The following is a 23,015-nucleotide window of genomic DNA, read 5'->3' as shown; positions in this document are numbered from 1 at the left end:
CCGGAGTCCCCGGGACTGACCCCGTCTTCGGAAGCTTCTCGCGGGGGAGGGGTTTAGTGGAGTCTGGTGGGTGATAAAGGTTTAAAGGATGTTGTCTTCCATTGATACAAAGGACACTCCTATCCCAAGCCAGTGATATGGGCCGACTGGTCAAGAAACAACGTATTCGAGTGTTTTAGTTTTTATTTATTTATTTAATTGCAAACCCGTGCAGCCCGTTCCTGCAAGTTCAGAGTTTCAGTTAAGGAGCTGCAGCCCTAGTTTCTTGTGTTGCTTCCGGTTTCAGATTATGGCGTGTTCGCACTGCTCCGCTGATCAGTTACCAAACTTCTCTCTGGCCCCGGAGCTCGGTAATTGAACTCTTAAGTAAACCCTTTCCTCCAGCTCTCGGCCAGTACCCCTGCTGACCTCGCTGGCATGCCCGACCTCTGCTACCTCCGCTGTCCCCGACACCTGCACCGCCGACTGTAGGGGCTACTTTTCCTAGGACTCTTGACATGGAAACTTTTTCATTCGTGATTCCTCCTTCTCTCCTCTCTCCCCCCTCCCCCGCCCCGATTTCTTTTGGTCTTTTTAAATCTAGTCCCCGGCATCTATAAGTCAAAGAATAGCTTCCAAATGGTGTGCCTGATTTGTTTTTCCATACCTGTCTCTGACAATTCTTGGTTTCGGTAGGTCTACGAGAAATCCATTTGCTTGTATTTCAGAGTCATTCTGCAGTCACAAAGGTAGTGATACCTTTCAGGGCCTAATTTAATTGGGTGTTTTAGAAAGCTGGATGAGAAGGGGGCAATTAAAGTCCTTGGATGTTATTGGAATTAATTATAACGCTGGAAGGATGAATTCTTGTTCTTCCTCTGTTTTGCTGTTACATTAGGAGAATCAACATATCCAATTCATGATTGAATTAGAATGTGTGTGTATATGTAATTTTTTAAAAGTTAAAATATGAACGAGGAGGGTTGTGAACTTCTTTCTGTAGGGGATTTTATTGTTGTTCAGTGATTTCCATCTTAATGACCCCATTTGGGGTTTTCTTGGCAAAGATACAAGGGTGGTTTGCGTTTTCCTTCTCCAGTTCATTTTACATATGAGGAAACTGAGGTAAACAAGGGTTAAGTGACTTGCCCAGGGTCACAACAACTAGTAAGGGTCTGAGGCTGAATTTGAACTCACTTCCTTACTCTAGGCCGGGCATTCTCCACTGCGCCATCTAGCTGCAGGGAAACCGAGTGTAATAACAAGAGAATAGGTTTGGGAGTTGGAAGACCTGAGTTTTATCACCACCACGGCCCAACTTTCTGTCCCCTCCCCGTCTTACATTTGTATAACTTTGAACAAGTTTATTCATCCTTCTGGACACAGGCTTTCTCTTCAGTAAATAAAGGGGACTGGACTACATGATCTGCAGCAGACCTCTGGGTAGAGTGAAAAGAGCCTTAGAGTCCAGGATTCTAAATCCTGGTTCTACCACAGGGGTGTGAGATTGGAAAAATCACTTTACTTCTCTGGGCAGCAGTTTCCTTAGCTATAAAATGAGGACATTGGACTAGATCATGTCAGAGGTACCTTCATTTTCTATTAGTCTAAATCCAAAGGTTTCTAGATCAAAAATTCTGTGATTTTTATGAAAATGGATATTAGTTGTCCCTAACAAAGTATAATACGTGAAAGGTGTAACCAAGAAAATAGAAGTTCAAAGTTAAAATCAATCACCTTTCAATAATTAAAGGTTTAATCAGAATGCTGAGAGAATATACAGTTGTTCTCAATTCAACAGTCCTTAAAACATATTTTTAGTTTTAATTTGTTGAAAAATTGTCTAAAGTATATTGGTCTGCTTTCTTCTTTCGGCAAATATGGAAACTAAAAATAATTAAGTCTTTCTTTGATTATTTAGAGTTGTACAGTGACTCAGAACAACAGTTATCATCATACAATTTTGTTGCTTTTGTCAGAAAGAAGAAAACTTGATAAGCTAACATATTTGGGATTTAAATTTTTAAAAAAATTCCCTTGGCATCTTCACTTCCTACACCTGCTCCATGTTTTTATTTTCCACTTAGATAGGGTAGTTACTTTCACACAGTAGGTGATAATAAATGTCTTTGTTATGACATTTGTTATGAATACTAATTTTGGCATATTGTCATATACAGTCTTTTTTACAAAATGATCAAACTATTAGTCTGAAACTATTTTATATCTTTGTTATTCTAAAGTATGCCCCTTTAGGTACTGGAATAGTAAAGAAGAAAAATATTTCAGTTACTGTAGAATCATTTTTAATAAATAGCTATTAGACATTAAAATATCAGGAGCTATGCTTTTATTGGTGTTACAACACACTTGCAGAAGTAGGCCTGAGTACCACAACTGCTTTTAACAGCGCAATAAAACACACCTTGGACACCCTAAATGCCGTCCAGTCATTGAGCAGGGATGCCAGATGAGAAACAAATAAATTCTACACAAATGATTAAAAATAGCCCTCAAACAGGAAGGAGTGATTCCTAAAGATCAGTATCTTAGCTTTTAATTGAATTGTAAATTCTATTACTTTTAAACATTTTAAAATGTTTGTCTTAATTTCTTAAGGGATGAGATTTGTGAATACTAACCACTGAGTTGTCTGTAAGGTGCCAATATAAATAATGAGTGGTTATGCCAAATCTATAGTTTTATAAACTGTCGAGACCCTTAAGAGAATGAAATATGTAGTACTGATGAAGTCAGGAAGAAATAAAGAAATTAGCAGGTATTGTAAGGAAGCGTATTATTAAAGGACTAATGTAAATCACTAAAGCCTAAGACAAGACCAAAAATTTTGAGGTAAAGAGAGAGGTTTTCTATGTCTTAATCTCAGCTCATAATCATTAGGTTAATACTGTATTAAAGATAAAAAGGAAAGAAAATAAGGTATAAATGTCTTAATTTAAAAAAAAAAGACTGTCCATAAAGAAACGAATAATAGCTAAGAAGGCAAGGGGCCATTGTGGGCATGGGAGGGAAATACAAACCAATGAACAGCTACTCTGGGTCCCATTCAGTTGCTTCAATTTCATGTGCTTTCTAAATTGTAGGCTACTTTGAGAAAGCCAAGAACACTGATCTACCCAATTTATAAGAGGAAACAAACTCCTTGTTTATGGGCCACCATTTTCTTTTTGCTTTAGCTATAGCTTCTCTTTGAGTCCCACCATAACAACAAATGTGAGCCCCTAGAGTACCATTATATTTCCAAAAGCAGTCAACATACTACTGACTAATTCATTCAGCCCCTTGAGAGACCCAAGAAACTATGCAAGTGGTGGGAGACTTCTATACTAGATATCATTATTAAATGTCTACAATGAACCCTTTCTCACTCCAGGCATAAGGGAGTCCATGAAAATAGACTCTTTGTTCATTTTTTATTAGTTATCCATCCAGTAAGGCTGACTTGCAAGGAAGGGATTATAATCTTTGATCCATTTTTACAGCTCACCCTGAGTAGTAAAAGTTTTGTCAGTCTCTACCCACATAACTGGTACAAGGAAACATTTTCCTATGGATTAGTACTGACTAGAGGGTTTGGGGGAGCAGGGGAAGGGAAATCAGTTGAGTACTACACAAAAGGAAAAACAAATAGAAGGCCTTTTGAGGATATGTATTATGGATTTTTTTGGTCGTATCTTTTTGTCACTGTTACCCTGTAGGCATTTGGGCTTCTGGTTATTAGATTAAGTTGCCTTTTGACATAACTTAGTTTTTCAGTCTGTTTTGTACATGGAAGATGGCTCAGTGTCTTATTGGTTTTGGTTTTTTTTGGTTTTGGGTTTCTTTTTTTTTTAGGCAATTGGGATTAAGTGACTTGCCCAGGGTCACACAGCTAGTCAGTGTTAAGTGTTTGGTCTGAGGCCTAATTTGAACTCCGGTCCTTCTGACTTCAGGGTTGGTGCTCTCTCCACTGCACCACCTATCTGCCCTAGTGTCTTGTTTTAAAACTTAGAAGTTTACTATTGAAATAAAGACTTATTCCTATGTAAATTTTAATTTTAGTTGTTTCTGAAGAAATTATGGGTTCTTGAAGCATAGAAACATATTTTTTACTGAAATTTATTGGAGGGAGGGTAACCAAGACTTGTTTTGGTTTGGTTCCCATTATCTGTTAATCTCATTATGAGTTAAATATACCAATTTGATTTTTTTAATTAAAAAAACCTTGAAATGATAGTTTCAAAAATAATTTTTAAGTACTGATGACTGAAGCAGCCCCTATCCCTTCAAAATATTACAGACTAATAGTTTTCCATGTCAAAGGAACTTGTAGAACTTAAAATATTGACCTGACACTTAAAAAGTATGTATAGACATGCATGTCTGTACATATTTCTATATCCATATGTGTTTGTATTCATAAATGTTCAGATCCTTAAAGATAGTTCCCAGGTTTTTTTTTAATGCTCATATCAAACCTTCAAAGATCCAATTCTTGGATCCCCATCACCTTTCACAGTGATTGGCAAATAATAGATGCTTAATAAGTACTTGTGTGACTGACTGATATCATAGTCATAAGAGAAATTATTCCTAGAAACTTTTATTTCTAGGACTGTGGGGCAGTAGATAGAGTGCTGGGTCCTGGGCCCCAGGAAGAGCAGGGTTCAAATTTGATTTCAAACCCTACTAGCCCTGAGACCTGGAGCAAGTCATTTAACCTCTGTATCAATTTCTTCATCTAAAAATAAGGATAATAATAGCAACTACCTTCTGGGGTTATTGTGAGAATCCAATGAAATGATAATAGTAAAGTGCTTAGCAGAGTTCCTGGAACATAGTAAGTGTTATATAAATATTAGGTATTATTATTATTATTGTTGTTGTTTTAGATCTCTTGACAATAATGCAAAATTAAGCTGAGACTTTGGTTCTCCACTTTGGCATAAAAAGAGTTTCCTGACTTAGAGGTAGTTCTGTTTTGGGGGAGGAGAAAGAGAAAATTTATCTTTTTAAGAAATAAAGAAGGAAAATTCAAAGGTAAGTGAGAATAGGAAATTCCATAAAAAGCCAATTGAGGCTGAAACCGATCTAAATGATCAGTACTTTTGACATTATATGATTTCAGAGGAGTATTTTCTAGAAATGTATATCTGAGCCGTTAGTTTAATGTAAATAGCTTGTGACAAAGGAGTTATTTGTAGTTATAGCTGATTGGTTCTTCTTATTGGAAGCTTGCTTCCAGTTAGAGTTCCTTGTGGTTAGTGTGCATTTCTTTTTATATATGTCATCATCATTAGTAAGACTATAAAATTGAATCTTATTTCAGTTAAATTATTTTCAACAGTAACTTGTTGAAGCTTTGTTAACAAACTGAATTTGGTTCACACATCTGAATTCTTCGAGTATGAATGAATTATACTTGAGATTCTTCAGAGGCCTTTGACACTTCTTAACAAATATAACATCATTTGTTTGGCATTTAAAGGACTTCACAGCATGGCCCCTTCCTACCTTTAGAGTCTTCTTACAAGTTGTTTCCCTCTGCTACTCCCCTCTAAGATCTTTAAGATCTCTACATAAGATGTAGATCTCTAAGATCAAGTTACACTGTCCATTATGGTATTCACAGCACAAAACTCTCATCTTCCATTTCTGTGCCTTGGTACTCCATACCCCCCCATGCCTGGAGTGTACCTCTGCCTTGGAAGTTTCCCTGGCTTCTTTCAAGAACCAGTTCAGATCCCACTTCTTTTCAGGAAGCCTTTCTCATTCCTCCTAGCTGCTAGCACCTTCCCCTTTCAAATTACCTTCATGTACACTGTATGTGATTAATACGTACCTTGGTTATTTATGTGTTGTTTCCCCTTTAGAACATAAACTCTTCAAGGGCAGAGACTGCTGTTGCATTTCAGTGGATCTTCCCTGTTTAGCACATTTCCTGGTACCTAGCAAATACTTAAGGAATACCGGTCACTGACTGACTGACTGACTGACTTACCAGAATTCAAGTTAAGATTAGATCCTTATCAAAGTCCTGCTATCCATCTGGAATTCTCCACCAACCCCCCCCCCAAAAAGACCTAGCTTTTAAGCAAATGTACATAAAATAGAAGCTTTCAATATCCCACAAGGATAAAAATAATAAAAGCCTTATAGTTATCATCTCTTCCTTATGTAAAAGACAATATAACTGCCAACCTGTATTTATCAGATCTTTTGTCCTATATGACCTGTGTTGTACTCTAGTATAGGCTGACATTTTACTCTCAATTACAACCTTCAGTTGTCACCATTTGGAAGTCATACCTTCATTTTAAAAATTAAGACTGTCTATTTAATTTTTATTGTAGATTTGATTTTCACTGAATTCTCTATTAGCAATCCTTTTTACTTGTTTTGGTTTTTTAGTATATGAATTGCTGCAATAACTGGGTGGGATAATTTAAATTAAAGTTAAGTACAGAACAATTTTACCAACTGGTGTAGATGTGTTAAATATAACTTTTTTTTCTTGTAAGATAAGCAACTAAGTGTTACAACGGATAGAGCACTGGACCTGGAGCCTGGAAGACCTGAGTTCTACTAGGGCCTCACTAGCTGTGCCACCCTGGGCAAGTCACTTAACCCTGTTTGCCTCAGTTTCCTCTTCTGTAAAATCAACTGGAAAAGGAAATAGCAAACCCTTCAAGTAAACCCCAAAAAGGGGTCACAAAGAATCAGACATTACTGAAAAAAATCACTAAACAAGTAAAGACATACATTAAACCATAAACAGAACATTTACTAACAAACTCAGTTTCAGGAACTGTTTTCTATTTCAAAGATCTACCACAGTGGTTTGGAAAGAAAATTTCATAAGTCTCATGACTAAGGAAGAAGGGGACCTTGAGGGGAGGAAATCAGAAGGAAAAAAGAAAGATGTGATTAAGTAATCTGGAGTTTAACAACATAGACAGTATCCAGATGGCACAATGGTTTTTTAAAGAGAACAATGAATATCAGTCTTACCTAGTATCATGTCATATCTTGGTTATTTAAGTAAACAAGTAACTATTGCATGGATGAATGGAAGACCTTTCTCATACTCTCAAACTTGCAGAAACACTAAAGAAACAGTACCACCTTACTGTGTTGTGGAATTAGAGAAGGCTCACCCTAGATGAGATAGCATCCTTCTAAGAGTCTTTCTAGTGTGAATCCTTTGCTTGACTAATGGAGATAGAAATCACTCCCAACAACTACAAAGAAAAGGATTCCAAAAGCAAACTAATATGAAAAAGAATAAATATTCCCAGTGCTTCAAAACCAAATAATAATATAATAATAGTCTTCCCACAACATGACCAAATAAACCTGCACTGAAAACGATAAACCATAGGAAAAACCCAGGGAAAAAATAACTTCTAGCCATAGATTAAATTTTGTTTTTTATCAAATAGACACCGTTGTCTATACTTTTTTTTAAGGATATGTACAAGTTTTTGTTCAGTCACTACAGTTATGTATGACTCTTTGTCACACCTGTTTGGAGTTTTCTTGGCAAAGATAATGGAATGGTTTGCCATTTCTTTCTCCATCTTATTTTATAGATGAGGAAACTGAGGCAAACAGGGTTAAGTGACTTGTCAGGGGTCTCACAGCTAAAAAGTACCTGAGACATGATTTGAACTCAGGACTTCCTGAGCTCAGGGCTGCCCTATTTGTACAACAGGTGTACCTAAACAAAGACAAATAGGAAAGGGTGGATAAGAATGATCTTTGTTCTGAACGTTGTATTTTTATTAATGCAGAAGCAGGAGGACCAGTTGGCAAGAAGAATGTAGACTAGAGGAAATCCATATGGGATTAAATTTGTCAAAGCTTTCTTGTAACCCCAAAATGCTAGAGTTCTTTGGAGATTCAATTTACATTCATCAGGATGGTTAGGTAAGGGATTAGGCTAAATGACTTTTAAGATTTTTTTCTATTTCTAAGATTCTGTTTCTATTACTTAAATGTTGATCAGGCAGCATGAAAACAGGTACACAAGCAAAAATGACTTCGTTCAATTTAATTTTCTGAACAGGGCAAAATCTAATGGTCAGCAGAACAAAAAGTCTCATTTGGTTAACTGACCTATTTTAAGCAAAAGTTGAAATCAGATGATACCAATTGACTTAATTGTTAAGATGCCATGGATGCAACCGTACTGACTCTTATTTTGCCCTATGAGCTACTGGTTTGGCAGCTTCTCACTACTTTCCCAATAATCCATGTTACAAGATTGACATTCAACTGTAAGGCTTCAGAAAAATTGAATTATATAGGCTTTTTTAAAAAAAAAAGATAATGGAAGTTTTATTTCACATAAGTATTAAAATTCCTTTGCATATTTTCTGTGAAGGAAAAAAATTTGTAGCTTAATATTTTTCAATTGTAAATCAGAAATTTTTTTATTCTTTGCCACATGACTTTTTGTTGTTGTTTTCTAACACCAAAGAACAATATTCTTCTTCTTTGCTTTTTCTTTTACCTAAAAAATGATGTTTTTCATTCCCTTCATAATGCAAATTACTATTCTGGTAACATGTGTTTTAAGTATTTTTTGAAGGCTTTAAGTAGTTTCTATCTAGATATTTCATGTTTACTTTTTCTTAGCTAATATTGCTCTCGGAGCAAAAAAAAAATATGTAGAAAGATCTGATAAGGCTTACCTTTCAAACTTCAATAGGATCTGGGCTTAGCATGGCTATTGAATTTGAAAGGAAAGATCTTTCACTAATTCCAAGGTTAATGTTCAGTGGAAATTTATTCTGGATGATACAATTTATCTTCTCTTAAAACTAGTCACAACATACAATTTGTACTTAAGTAAAATTTCTGGTTCTGTTCTGTTTCATAACCTTCCTTTGCAACCTTATGTCCCACTATTTTCTTATAAACATCCTGTGCTCTAGAAACTTTGGATTACTCTTCATTTCTTTAGGCTTTTAGATCTCATGCTATTCCTTCATTCTGGAATAGCTAATCCCTTCCTTCTCTATCTCTTTTCCCTCACTTCCCCCCATCTCTATAGACCTAAATCTTATCCATCCTTTAAAGCTCAAATCAAATGCCACTTCTTTCATAAAACCTTCCCTGCTTTCTTCTTTCTTCCATCTATTCTCAGGCTAGAAGTAATTTCTCTTCTCTGAGCTTCCCTTACCACTTTCTTTCTAAATAGCACTTTCCACACTCCATGTTTATAACTGAAAAATTGTCATGTTCCCTATCTGATTGTGAAGTCCTTGCATCTTTTTACCTCTTAGTGTGCTGCTGGTTGTAGCTTTTATATAATACAGTAGAAGCTCAGTATTTATTTATTGAATAGAGGAAAATATGCCACAAAATTTGTTATACTCATACTTTTACTGTAATTCCTTGTCTAAAACTTATGCTCCACAAATGAAAAGAGATATGGCTATTTAGACATATGTGTGCATCCTGCTGTTGAGTATCAGGCCTACTCAGAATTGACAAAAATGCTTACATCTTTTATAATTCAGTTTTCTTGTTTTTGTTTTATGATTTGCTGGGTTTTGTCAGTAATGAACTTGGTAGAGACAACATAGTAAAAGGATAGAATGTTGATCTTGCAACTCAGTAGGACTTGGGCTCAAGCCTTGCCTCAGATACATACTAACTTTTTGACCACAGACAAATCATTTAACCCTTCAGAGCCCTAGGGGGGAAGATTAGAGGTTACAAACAAGTTGCTGATGTGTATCAGCACATGTAATTCTCATGCCAGCACTCCCAGATCCCAGTGCTCCACCCCCTAAAAAAACAGGAGAGCTTAGATTTAATTTCTCAAAAATTATATTGATTTCTGTCATTTAACCCCTGGTTGCCTCACCAAAATAAAAAAAAACCAACCCAAAAAACCAAACAAGACAAAAAAAAAGCATAAAATTTTATTGATTTCTAAAGCACAAACACAAATTCACATTGTCTTTCTGTGGGTACAAATTATGTTTCCCAATAAGGAGCAATGCAAAAGTCTTTAAATCAGGGTGTCATTTTATTGTAGAGTTTTTTAGGGAAGATGATTGTTCTGTTTTTATTCATATGGCAAGTCTTAATTTGAAGAGGATGTTTATATTACCTTCCAAAAGATAATCCTTATTCTTTGCAGGGTGACAGGTGAAAAATTCTTAGGCTGAAGAGCAGGTAGAGTATAAAACAGAATGCACATGTGATTTCCAAGTGAAAAGACCTGGCATGTTTGTTTTCTACAAATCTAGAGGTATCAATTTTGAAGCTACATTATTTAAGAAGGAATCATTCAAGTGACACTAGAGATAGAACAGAACAAGGATTCTCAAAGTGTGGTTTGAGGACCTCTTGGAGTTCCCAGGAGGGAAGGGAGGAATAGGCACTCATATAGCATTTACTATGAGCCAGGCACTGTGCTAAGTACATTTTACATATATTACATCACTTGATCCTCACAACAACCTTGTGGGTGTGTGCTATTATTATCTCCATTTTACAGTTGAGAAAACTGTGGCAAATACAGATTAAGTGACTCACCCAGGGTAGCATAGCTAGTAAGCGTCTGAATTAAAATTTGAACTCGGGTCTTCCTGATTCCAGGCCCAGCACTCATCTATTTTGCCACCGGCTGCCAAGAACCTTTAAGAGAATGACGCCAAAATTATTTTTGTAATAATACTAAAATATTCATTTCTAACAATAGATATAATCCACATTTTAATTTTTTTTGTTTTCTGTTGTTTTTTTTTTATTTGTTTGTTTTTTGGTTAATCAGTAGGGTTAAATAACTTGCCTAGGGTCACACAGCTGGTAAGTGTTTTGTGTCTGAGGCCACATTTGAACTCAGGTCCTCTTGAATCCAGGGCCAGTGCTCTATCTACTGCGCCGCCTAGCTGCCCCTAGTATAACCCACATTTTTAAAAAAGCTTTTTGGAAAGACCACAATAATTTTTAAGAATATAAAGGGGTTCAGAGACCAAAAAGTTTGAGAACCATGGGAATAGGTGGTAGAGATTAGACCTGTCATTTTATTGATATGGGGAACTCCCATGTATATCAGTACTGTCTCCAACTAGAATATTAAGAAGTTGCCCAGAGCACTGAGAAGTTACCTAGTGGCCAGGGTCACAGGGCCAACAATTTGTCAAAGGCGAGACTTGAACCCAACCTTCCCTGGCTTTAAGTCCGGCTCTTTGTCTGCCATGCCAAACTGTCTCTCAAATGTCAGTGGATTTATGAAAAGCAAAATGTTTTAGCAGCTCCTCTTTAAAACAGGGGCTTTTAACCTTGGGGGAAGGGAGAAGAGGGGAGAGAGCTATAAACTGGGTTTTTAAAAATATTTTGATAAATATATTTTATTATAATTGGTTTCCTTTGCAATCCTATACGCATGCACATTTTTCCCCATTTAAAAATATTGTTCTGAGAAAGGGTCTATAAACTTGACTAAACTTGACAAAAAGGTTAAGGAACTCCCCCCAGTCCCCTACCTTGATCTGCATTAAACTTGATACCAGAGGATTCCAAACAGAATAGAAATTATGCCAGTTGATGAGCAAAAGAGCTACCAGTTCATATCTTTGATTTGAGTATTATGTAATAATGTGTAATAATGTGAACAAAAGCATTAGCTGCCCTTACTGGCTTTATTAACGTAGAGCAAACATAAATTTGAAAAGCTTAGCTTTGGTTTTGATGAATTTTATCCTGTACTATTTTAATCTTGACCGTAATCTTGACCATAGTAGATTTTGGCAGTTTGCCACTGTGGCCAAATTTACTTGAAGAGAGATGAAAATTTGACGACTTAACATTTAAATAAACCTTCAAGATTTACAAAGTGCTTTCTTTATAAAGCATGTGAGGGGGAGCTGAAGCCCAAAGATGTCAGGTGACTTCCCCAAGGTCATACGATTAAGTGTCACCATGGGCTACATTTCCTGATTCTGAGTTTAAGGGTTTTTTTGCTATAGCAGCTAAATAACATTTTTTTTATTGGCAGAACCATGTAACTTTTAAAATGTGATCAGTTTTTGCAGGTGGACAATTATGATCCTTTTTTCTAAAAACTCAATGTTTTCCTAAAATGCAGATTGGATCCTGTCATCCTTTCCCTTCTCCCCCCCCCTACACACACACACACACACACACACACACACACACACACACACACACACACACACACATACTCTCTCTCTCTCTCTCTCTCTCTCTCTCTCTCTCTCTCTCTCTCTCTCTCTCTCCTCTCTCTCTCTCTCTCAATAAAATCCAGGGGTTTCCTATTGCCTCAGTAACCCAGCCGCTCCTGCCTTTCTAGTCTTCTTATACCTTACTCCCACAGACACCTACTCTTTGATCCAGTAACACAGGCCCCCTGACTGTTCCGTGAAGAAGACAATCTGTCCAGGAATTTTTTCTGTTTGTCTCCCATGCTTGGAATACTCTCCTTCCCCGACTCTGCCTTTTGACCTCCTTGGCTTCTTTTAAGTCTCAACTAAAATCCCACCTTCTACAGGAAACCTCCCCCAACCCCTCTTAATTCCACTGCCTTCCCTCTGCTAATTATATCCTATTTTTCTTGTAGTCTTATTTTGTATATATAGTTGTCCTCATATTGTTTCCACTAATGGCTGTAAGCTCCATGAGGGCCAGCACTATCTTTTGCCTTTTTTTGCACTTCACATAATGCCTGGCAGATTGTAGGTCCTTAATATAGCTTTACTGATTGACATTTTCTTCAGTTTAACCTCAGAGGATTCATCTAGTTCAGTGGTGTCAAACTCAGATAGAAATGATGGGCACTAAACCATATTTAAAGATCTCCATGGGCCATATATTGACTTAGCTTTAAAATGTAATATCATCTATATTTTGTCACGTTTTCTTGCATTTTTATTTAGTTAAATATTTCCCAATTGCATTTTAATCTGGTTCAGATAACACTCTGGAGTGTTGTGTTTGACACCTCTGATATGCTCTAATGTACCCATTTTACATTTGAAACTGAGGGGCAGAAAGTTTGAATGACTTGCCCAAGGTCATAGAACTAGTAAGTACCACAGACACTCTGGTTCCCAATCCTAAACTCTTTCTACTTTACCTCATTGTAATCAGGGATTCTTTCTACTTAACTTTCTTTAAGTGGTTTCAAAGGCTATCCTAAGTACTTGATAAGCTCTTTTAAACTAAAGGTGTTATTGAGAGTTAGTATATTCTAATGTTTGGAATGACTGAGCTGAGACTACCAGAGTTAGAAGATAGACTAGGGAATGTTTTTAACCAGAGAAGTTGCGTTTCTTTGTCGTTGTGTTTGCTTGCTTTTATTTGGGGAGGGGTCACAGTGAAGGGGTGGGATGTATTCAGATGAGTCAAGAGAGATATTTTATAAGAGTTTTTATAAGAGTTTTATTGTTGGAAATACTCGCATTAGATAATTAGATAAAAGTAATTCCTTTACCTAGTACTTCTGATAGTTTGAGGTAGAGAGAAGGTGTAATTATTGGTGATAGAAGTGGCATAATTAAAAGATTTAATTGCTCTAGTTTACCTTTGCAGTTTTACATAGCATGAAAGGGAAACTAGGAATATCAGTCTTTGCTTCTCATTACAATAGTTTCAGAAGGGCTTAGGAGATAATTAACAAAAGTTGAATGAATAAATGTCCAGTGAATTGCAGCTATAAGCTCTATCAGTATTATTCTATAGCCAGGTAAACGAAGCCACCATCACACTGAAATGATTGAAATTTTTTTTCAAGAGCTGGATAAAAATTCAATTCTTAGAGTATTAAACTGAAAATTTTAGTTTTAGTTGGTATCTCTTACATAATGATTATATATTGCCTGTCACCAGTTTGCAAGTAATCTACCAATTTAAATGATCAAAAATTCTTGAATTTTTTTCAAAGCACATTGAGAACATGAATGATCCACAAAAGACGTGTAGAATGAACTATTTGGTAACTCTTGCACAAGTGAATAAACTGTGATTGAAGACGGGTAATTTTTCAGTGTCATATAAGTCATCAATAGAATGACAACTTAAAAGTCACTTAACCCTGCCTTATCTGTAAAATGAGCTGTAAAAAAGGAAATGGCAAACTACCCCAGTATCTTTACCAAGAAAACCCCAAATGGGATCACAAAGAATTGGCCTCCACTGAAACAACTCACCACCAGTAACTATTTTAGTTTCCTATGCAAATGATTTTGCTTCAATCATTTCTAGAGCTACAAAGAGGAATGATGATATAAAAGATGACCTAAGTTATCTTCTCCTCTACTTCTCATTTCACGAAGGAGGAAACTGAAGTCCAGGAACCTGCCCAAGGATCCACAATAGTTATAGATGGAGGAGTTAGCATTTGAACAGAGGATCTTTGATTCTATGGATCTGGCTGTTTCCACTCTACCTTATTACCTTTGCTCTGATTTTCAGGTGGGGAAAAAATAGGGATGAGTACTGAGACTGGACCTGTGATTTCTTTGATAGTGGGAACTCCCAAATGCAGGAACTCCTTCCATGAGTGCAAGTCAATGCCTACTCCATGACTAAGAATCAGAGTTGCCTAGAACACTTAAGGGATTTGGGACTTGCCTAGAGTCACACTGCTGGTATGTGGGGTAGTACTGGTATCCAGTTCTTGCTCCAAAGCTAGCTCTCTATTTCCTATGCCATGCTGACTCTTGGGAGCAAGGACAGTGGAGGGAGTGATATTTTTTCTCCTAGAAAATTTTCGTCTACATACTTAGGTAATAGAACTTTCCTAAAAGTATGAACTTTGATATGCAATAAGTATTACCTTTGCACGAAGCTTTTTTTGTTTAACTAAATTCAAGGCTCAGTAGGTTGAGAAAAGTTTGACATGGAACAGATTCCCCATCATCTTTTTTCTTGCCACCTCATCTTTTCATTTTATTTCAAGAAGAGTCAGTTAGCAAACAAGCATTTGTTAAGTGTTTACTATATGCCTGGCATTGTGCTATGTGCTGGGGATACAAAAAACTAAAAAAAAAAAAGTCCCTGCCCTCAAGGAGCATACGTTGTAATGAAAAAGACAACAGGTATATAACTAGTTACAAACAAGACATATTATTTTGAATAAGTGGAAGGTAATCACAGAGGGGAAAGCAGTAGTAGCTGAGGAGACTGGGAAAGGCCTCCCTGAAAAGTGGGTTTTAAGCTGCTTCTTGAAGCCAGAGATATTACAAGGCAGAGGTGCATTCCAGGCTTCAGAGTCCACCAGTGCCAAAGGCAAAGAGATGGAATATAGTGTGAGGAACTACAAACAGGCCAGTGTAACTGGATAGTAGGGGAACAAAGGGTAAGAAGCCCAGAAAGATAGGAAGGAGTCATGTTGAGAAGGTCTTTAAATGCCCAGCGAAGGACTTTATATTCAATCCTAGAAGTGATTAGGGAACCTCTTGAACTCACTGAGCAAGGGTGTAACGTGGTTAAACCCATGCTTAGAAAAATCACATCAGGAGTCAAATGGAGGAGAATAGATTGGAGAGGGAAGAAACTTGAAGCACAGGGACCAAGTAGAAGGTTATTGTAGTAGCCCAGGCGGGAGGTAATGAAGGCCTTAACTTGGGTTGTGGTGTGAGTGGAAAGATGGGGACACATTCAAGAGATGTTGAGGTGGTAGAAATTATAAGATAGTGAGATGAGTATAATACTGAGGTTGTAAGCTTTTTTGAGGTAGCCATGGAAGTCTTATGTTATTTGTCCTTCCAGTTTGTGGTAGGTTTGTGCTGAGACCTCTGCATTTAATTCTCTTACACACGCTATCTCTTGTGATTCATAGCACCCATTCACTGGCAGCTGGTGAGGGTTAAAGGTACTGTCTGGGACCTTAGCACATGATTCAAACCATTACTCTGCTCTTTGGAAGTTGTAGATTAACAGTTTTACAATGAAGAGTTTTACAATTCAAATGTATTGTCTATTCTCGGGATACTGATTTTATTCCAACCAGGCAGAATGAAGGGGAATTTTAGCCCCTATGGGACATTTGAACTTATGGCTCTGGAAGCTGACTTCCATGTTGATCATTTAGTGCTTATTGTAATCCACTGTGCATTACATCTACAGGAAACAGCAAAGGCCTTAAGGAATTTATATGTTGTATCAGAAGTAGATTAGTTAAGGTGTATAAAGTTACATAAACTTCCTTCAGTTATTTTCATCTCCTGCTCTAGCTATGAAGAATGCCTAAAGTATTTGTCTCTCGTCTAATTACGCCAGTGTCATAGAGAGCTGTGACTCCCCATTGCTCATAATGAGACACAAGTTATGGCTGATGAAATGGCATGTTCAGTGGAATACAGAGAGGAAACAAACACATGCCCTGGATTGTTAAAATTATTCTGACATAATAATGTGCGTCCTCACTGTTTTCAAAACAACAGCTAATTATCCCCCAAACACCTCGAGGAGATCTATTTTTACTGTCTCCTGTTTACATGCAGATAAGGGTGACCTTTGCCAAAAACTACATAGTAAGTTTATGAGAGCCAGGACAAAGAAGCACAAGTTCTTCAGAAGTTGGCTTTTGCTCTTCAGTGCTTCCTCTCTAGGTAGGCCTTCTCAGTTTAAAACAAATTTTTTTTAAACTGGTTTGTCTTTCGTTTTATCAACTGTTGGCCTCCTGGATTGTGCAATTGCCAACTTCACAGTTGCTGGGAATTTTCTGTAGCTTGCAAAATCCAATCAGATTTGTACCCTCATTAGTCACAGCATCTGTTTAGGAAGTTTGACTGTAAAGCAATGAGATTAATAGTCAATTTTCCTGTGTATCTGGTTGAAATCAGTTTTTCCACAATTTCAGGAAAGCCCATGGAGACATAAATATGTTGGTGCCTGAATGCACCATATGATAGATCAGAAAGATAGTTTTTACATTCCCTTGTAATTTGTACACTGCAAATCAAAGAGCCTCTTTCTGATGAACTTCACAATGGTGAAAATTATACCATGTCAGAGGATTTTTTTTTTGCAATACATTATCAAGATTTTATGGTGTATGTGTTTATATTTATGTTGTTGTTGTTTTAATGTCAACATTAATAGAATTGCTGCTGATCCTATGTGATTTTTCCCCTGAGAAAATGCTTCTTTGGTAATTTGGAATCGTAATTTCAAAAACCATATCACAGAGAAGAGAGCAATAGATGGTAGTTACTTTTAGCTTTATAATAATAACTTCATTATCTTCAAAGCTAGCTGATGCTTTTAGTGATAAGTGCAAGGGAGTTCAATCAAGTGTTTAAAAAGTTCCTTCCAACTTCTTTTTCAGTGATTCCATTTTTCCTATAAATTCTTAGGGTGTTTTAGAGTAAGAGATATTTTAATCAGGTTTTCATAAAGTTCCTTCTAACTCTTTTTTTTTTTGTAATTCCATTATTTTCCCTGTGTTTTTTTTAATTGATTTTGAAAATGTTCTACTGTGGTATATGTTTTCCTCCACATAAGGAATGGAGCCCATTAAAATCAGGAGAATCTTTGTACAACCTGGAGGATGGTTAACTCTAGCACTACTTATGATAGATCCTTGAAGATTTTTTTTTCCCTAGACCAGACCATCAGGGATGAATCCAGACAGGGTTTATTTCCCCCAGGTCAAAGAGGTGGACAGTTGTTCAGAGTCAATCCCAGTGTTAAAAACTCCTAGGGACTAAGGTGTTCCTAATTGTGTTAGAGAATCTGGTCCCAGGAGGGAGATCTCAGACTAAAGTAAAATTGTAACATGCCCTGAAATGGGCAGGGTATAACCTAATGTTAGTGGCTATGACCTCAAACTGCAGAAGGCATCCCTGCATCAATGTAAATCTGAACTAGTTGGTGCATGTGGTGTCATTTGCCCCATCATTAGTTTATCAGCCTTCACTGCTTAGTCACCTCACCCCAGTGCAGACTGAACATTCCTGGTGCCACTGTAATACCTAACAGAAGTATTGTAAGTTCAAATCCTTCATATTTTAGTAGTGACTAAGAGAAAGAGGAAGTCAGGAGACAAGCGTGATTAAACCTGAAAGATGCAAGGGATAACTCAGGGAGCTAGAAAGAAGGGGAAGTGTCACTGAGTACGATAAAGCTAACACAAATCAAAAAAGGCAGTTAAGTGGCACAGTGGATAGAGTTCTGGGCCTGAAGTCAGGAAGTCTCAGCTTGTGGAGTTTAAATCTGGCCTCAGACACTTATTAGCTAAGCAAATCACTGTTTTTGCCTCAGTTTCCTCATATATAAAATGAGCTGGAGAAGGAAATGGCAGACCCCTTCGGTCTCTTTGCCAAGAAAACCCCAAAATGGCTTCATAAAGAATCAAACGCTGCTGAGCGACAAAAATAGCAGCATCAGTCAAACATGGGTAATTTTCTTTTTAGATATAGAATGAATACAATGAAGAGGAAGATGAGGAATTGAGTCAGAATGGATATGGAGTTGTAAGGGTTGCCAAATGAAAAAGTGGAAAGTTTAACTGAGAATTTGTCAGAGAAATTTAGAAGGAAAGAAATGATTTTGTTGTTGTTATATGTTGCATTGTGTGTTTCTGTGATAAAGAAAGTGAGCGAAAGGACTGTCCACTCCATGTTGCTGTTATGGCAACACCACATTAAGCAAAATATTTTGAGGCTAGCAAACTGAATACCAGTTTTCTAAAAGCTGTATTAAAGTGTTCTAACATTCAGTGATATGACATAAATTTGTGATGAATTTTGAAGTAGAGCAATTCCACAAGATGATCTGGACTTTCTCCCTGCTTTTGTGACTTCAGATGTAAAATAAAAATTTGATACCCACCGTTTTCTCCACTAACACCACCCTATTTCTTCCACTTTCAGTTAGTTTAGGGTAGCATGTCAGAAGGTAAATGAGGTGAGACCAAGGTGGAAGTGATCGTGATTGATTTTTTTTAGGCCATGTGTAGCTATGACATTCCTACAGTCCGATAGCTGGTCCCTCAAGGATGCCACCCCAGAGCAACTCTTTAGGAACACAAATACAATCAGATTATCTAATACCCACAGCTGGGGAAAGTATGAGCAATTTCTTTCCAATTACAGAAAAGTATTGGAATGGAAAGGGGAAAACTTGAATTGAGGCAGATGTCACTGCCTACTTATATGTTTCAGAAGCTCTTTTAAAAGGTTTTTGTGCTCGTAAGAGAAAATCTTGCCTTTGTAAGGTAAGGGCACCTTATATATTAAAGACACATTCATATTGCAGCTTATCAAGAACAACAGAAGACAAACAAAACCAGTCCATGGAGATAAAAGACTAGTAAAGAAACAAAACCAGATTTAAAGTATGTATTTACAAGTGTACCAGCTGTCAGTTGGGGTGAGAAATGCACTATAGACATTGTGATTCTTGGACTGATTATAAATTACGAACAGTAAGAGCTCAGACAAGATTTGCTCACATTCATTATGCCTAAGAATTATGGCTGCCCATGGGTAAGATGGAAAAGTCTGTCCAAGTTACATATCATAAAATTTCAGCATCAGTATTTCATAGCCAAAACTACCCTTAAATTGGTCAGTAACAACTGCCACTTGAAAAGTAAATTAATATATTCATATCATGGCTCACATGCACACAGTAGGGTAGCATCATCTGAAGGGCCCAGCCCCCAATAACTCTTCTACAAACCTGAAATTCTTAACTCTACATGAGTTGCTTCTACATGAGTGTTTTTATTGCATCCGAGAGTTTTTCCTTAAAGTGCACAAATGTGGGCAGCTAGGTGGTGCAATGGATAGAGTGCTGGTGCTGCAGTCAGGAGGATCTCAGTTAAAATCTGGCCTCAGCCACTTACTAGCTGTGTGACCTTGGGCAAGTCACTTAACCTTGATTGCCTCAAAAAAAAATAAATAAAATTTACAAATGTTGCCTGAGGAGGGAGAGGAAAGGATCAAGGAACCAAGACTTTTTGAAAGCAAAAATTATTGAAGAAATTTGTTGTTCTTCAGTTGTCTTCCAGTTGTGTCAGATTCTTTGTGACCCCATTTGGGATTTTCTTGGCAAAGATACTGGAGTGGTTTGTCATTTCCTTCTCCCCCTCATTTTACAGGTGAAGGAACTAAGGCAAATAGGGTTAAGTGACTTGCTCAGGGTCACACAGGTAGTAAGCATCTGAGGCCTCCAGCATTTGGAATGTGCCCTCCTAGTTGCTGAAATGCATGGTTCAGCTCCATGCATACTTAAGAAAATAATAACCATTATGGGTCTTAGTTTCCTCATCTGTAAAATGAAGTTTGGATTATATGATATCTAAAGTCCTTTCTAGTTCTAAATCCTGGGATCTTAGATGCCTGCATCCTGCACAGCAAAGGGTAGATACTAGGTGGATAGAAGAAGAATCTAAGAGTAGTAAAAAAGCAGCACTGAAGAAAAATGTCAACCCATTTCATGGTTTTGCCTGACCTCCTCAGGTTCCATCAGTCTGCAACAGAATTTTGAATGTTAACTGTAAATTTAGAAGGTGGATACCCCACCATTTCCCACTTCCCTAGATTGCAGCTGTTTTTCTGATGGCCATCAGTTTTTCTGTTATGCAGAGGTATAACTCTGAACATCTCACTTAGGAGAGATGAACTAAGAAATTTGCAGATTGGTTGTCATTTTGTTTCTCCTGTTTCCTCTTCTTGATCCCTGTCAGTCCTTCCATTCGCTATTCATTCACACCTCTGCCAATAGAAGATAAAGGACAGAGATAGATTCATACGTATTGCTACTTTGTGGCAGCTCTTTTCAAAAAACCAAAAAAAAATTGATGGGGAGAGATTGGGAAAAAAGTCTACCAACACAAGGGTTCGGGATGATTTATGCTAGAATTATGCATGCTACCCTTTTCTATCATAATGTGAATATTTGAGATTGATCTCTAAATGTGTTACTGGCAGAAATAATATTTTTTGATAATCCTAAAAATAAACTAGAAATTGGCAGGCTTCCCCAATCAGTACCAGTTCCTTTTCACTTCAGAAGATAAATATTACCAGCAGGAGAGACTGAGGCAGGAAATTGCTCAATCCATGTGGAAGAACAATGCTGACATGAATTGGCAGCTAACAGAATCTCTAAGGCTTAATGTCAGCCAGGATTATTTTTTTTAATTTTTTACTCAATTATTATTAAGAGTGTCTGGTAAAATAAACCAAAAAATGTCTGCTTCATTTCTGATGCATGCATTGCTTTTGTGGAATATGGCAACAGTTAATTATTTTCAAAGGCTTAGTAAGAGGGATTGTGTTCATATAAATTCAGCAGTATAGTGTTGGGCATATAGCCCAGTTCTTCAAGCACATGTTCATATGCAATCCAAGCCATAAAAGTGAATCATTTGTAGCACTAATTTGTTTATAATCAGTATGAAATAGAAGCTTTCTTTTCCTAGGATTGCTTAAAGTTCATACTGGTCATGTTTTAAGAAAGAAAGAAGTGGGATTGAGGAAGTGATAAGACCTGGACCTCTTCACTTTATTGTTAAAAGTTTAAAACAGAAAGAAATTGCCAGTACATTTTTGTGGGGAGATAATTTTAAGCCACATTAGTTCGAAGAGTTATAATTAATCAATATGTATTTATTTATAAGCCACTTGGTGTTCTTTACTATGCTTCCTAACTTTCTGATTGCTCTTTCCCCATCTCTTTCTTTGGCTCCTCACCTTGTTCCAGCTTCTTCAAAGTTAGTTTTCTTCACCGATTTTTTTTCCTCTACCTATTTATTCTCTTGCTTGACAGTCTTATCCACTGTTAAGGCTTCAAGTGCTACCCCTATTTGGATGAGCTTCAAATCTTAATATAAACTTTTACCCTTCTAATAACAAAACATACATAATTTAATAATGCTGTTGTTTGTTGTTCTGTTGTTTCAATTGTGTCTGATTCTTCGTGATCCCATTTGGGGTTTTGTTGGCAAAATATTAGAGTGGTTTGCCATTTCTTTCTCCAGCTCATTTTACAGTTGATGAAACAGAGGCAAGCAGGGTGAAGGGATTTGCCCAACCATGGTCATACAGCTAGTAAGTATCTCAGGACAGATTTGAACTCATGAAGATGAGTCTTCTTGACTCCAGCCCTGGGATTCTATCCACTGTGCCCCCTAGTTTCCCCATAGTTTAATAATACATTCTGTAAAAATTGCAACATGCAAATTAGAATGTTTTGAAAGGATTTTCATAATGGCATACCTCTATAGTTATGAATTTCTTTGTTTGAACATACTATTTGCCTCTAGGCAAAAGTTGGATAATTTGTTCAGTTTCGTAACAATGAAAAAAGAAATACATGGAAATATTTAAAGCTTTATGTAGACATATTAGATATATGCCAAGTAAGCAATTTCATATTAATATAAGGAAAAACATTCTAAAAAATAGAGGCATCTACAGGTAAAATGGGTTGCCTTTTGTGGCAGTAAATGATCTGTCACTAGATGCGTATACAGAGGCTGAGTGACTATTTTTCAGCATGAGATTCTTATATCTGGTGGGAAGTTGAACTATATGACTTATTAAGGGATCTTCCAGTACTAGAATTATATATGATTCACTAGATTTACCTCATATTTCTACCTGGATGTCCCAGATACACTCCAAAAGGTCAAAATGGAATACATTTTTCCTCCAAACCTACTCTTCTTTCTGACTTGCCTATTTATGTTCATCAAATCACTACCCATTCTTTAAACCTCAGAGCCATCTTTAACTCTTCCCTGCCCCTCACATTCCCACATGCTGGTTGTTGTCCTTTACTCTCAAAGAGGATCAAAATGAAATCACTATGTTAGAGTCAAATTATAGTGTCCAGCTGTAGCTGGTCAGACCAATATGAGCTTAGAATGCTGTACCACAGGTCCAGCACAAATAGTCCATGTGAACATTTGGGGTGGATTCTCTAAATTTGCACGTCTCATGTTTCTTTTGAGCTACTTCAATTCTGCTTTGCTTGTGGAGCACAGTACCTTCTTCGATGAGGGCACACCATCCTGGGTGGTCCTGTCCCAGTGTCTT

The 23,015-nt window shown here is 37.0% G+C and overlaps 1 protein-coding gene across 9 annotated transcripts in view; it reads left to right on the top strand.

The window, feature by feature from the left end:
• MBP (myelin basic protein) overlaps window positions 1-23,015 on the top strand; it is a 218,308-nt gene that overhangs the window by 1,085 nt on the left and 194,208 nt on the right. The window contains exon 1 of one of the 9 annotated variants that reach the window (XM_078153551.1): window positions 296-350. The exons of the other annotated variants lie outside the window; for them this stretch is intronic. The gene's annotated coding sequence lies outside the window, so the exon portion shown is untranslated. Of the gene's footprint in view, window positions 1-295; window positions 351-23,015 lie in introns of those variants that run through there. 9 annotated transcript variants of the gene reach the window in all.

The sequence above is a fragment of the Phascolarctos cinereus genome, unplaced genomic scaffold (genome assembly GCF_003287225.1).
Source record: "Phascolarctos cinereus isolate Bilbo 61053 unplaced genomic scaffold, phaCin_HiC Scaffold_4;HRSCAF=312, whole genome shotgun sequence".
Classification (NCBI taxonomy): domain Eukaryota; kingdom Metazoa; phylum Chordata; class Mammalia; order Diprotodontia; family Phascolarctidae; genus Phascolarctos; species Phascolarctos cinereus.
This window is presented reverse-complemented; position numbering and strand designations above follow the sequence as displayed.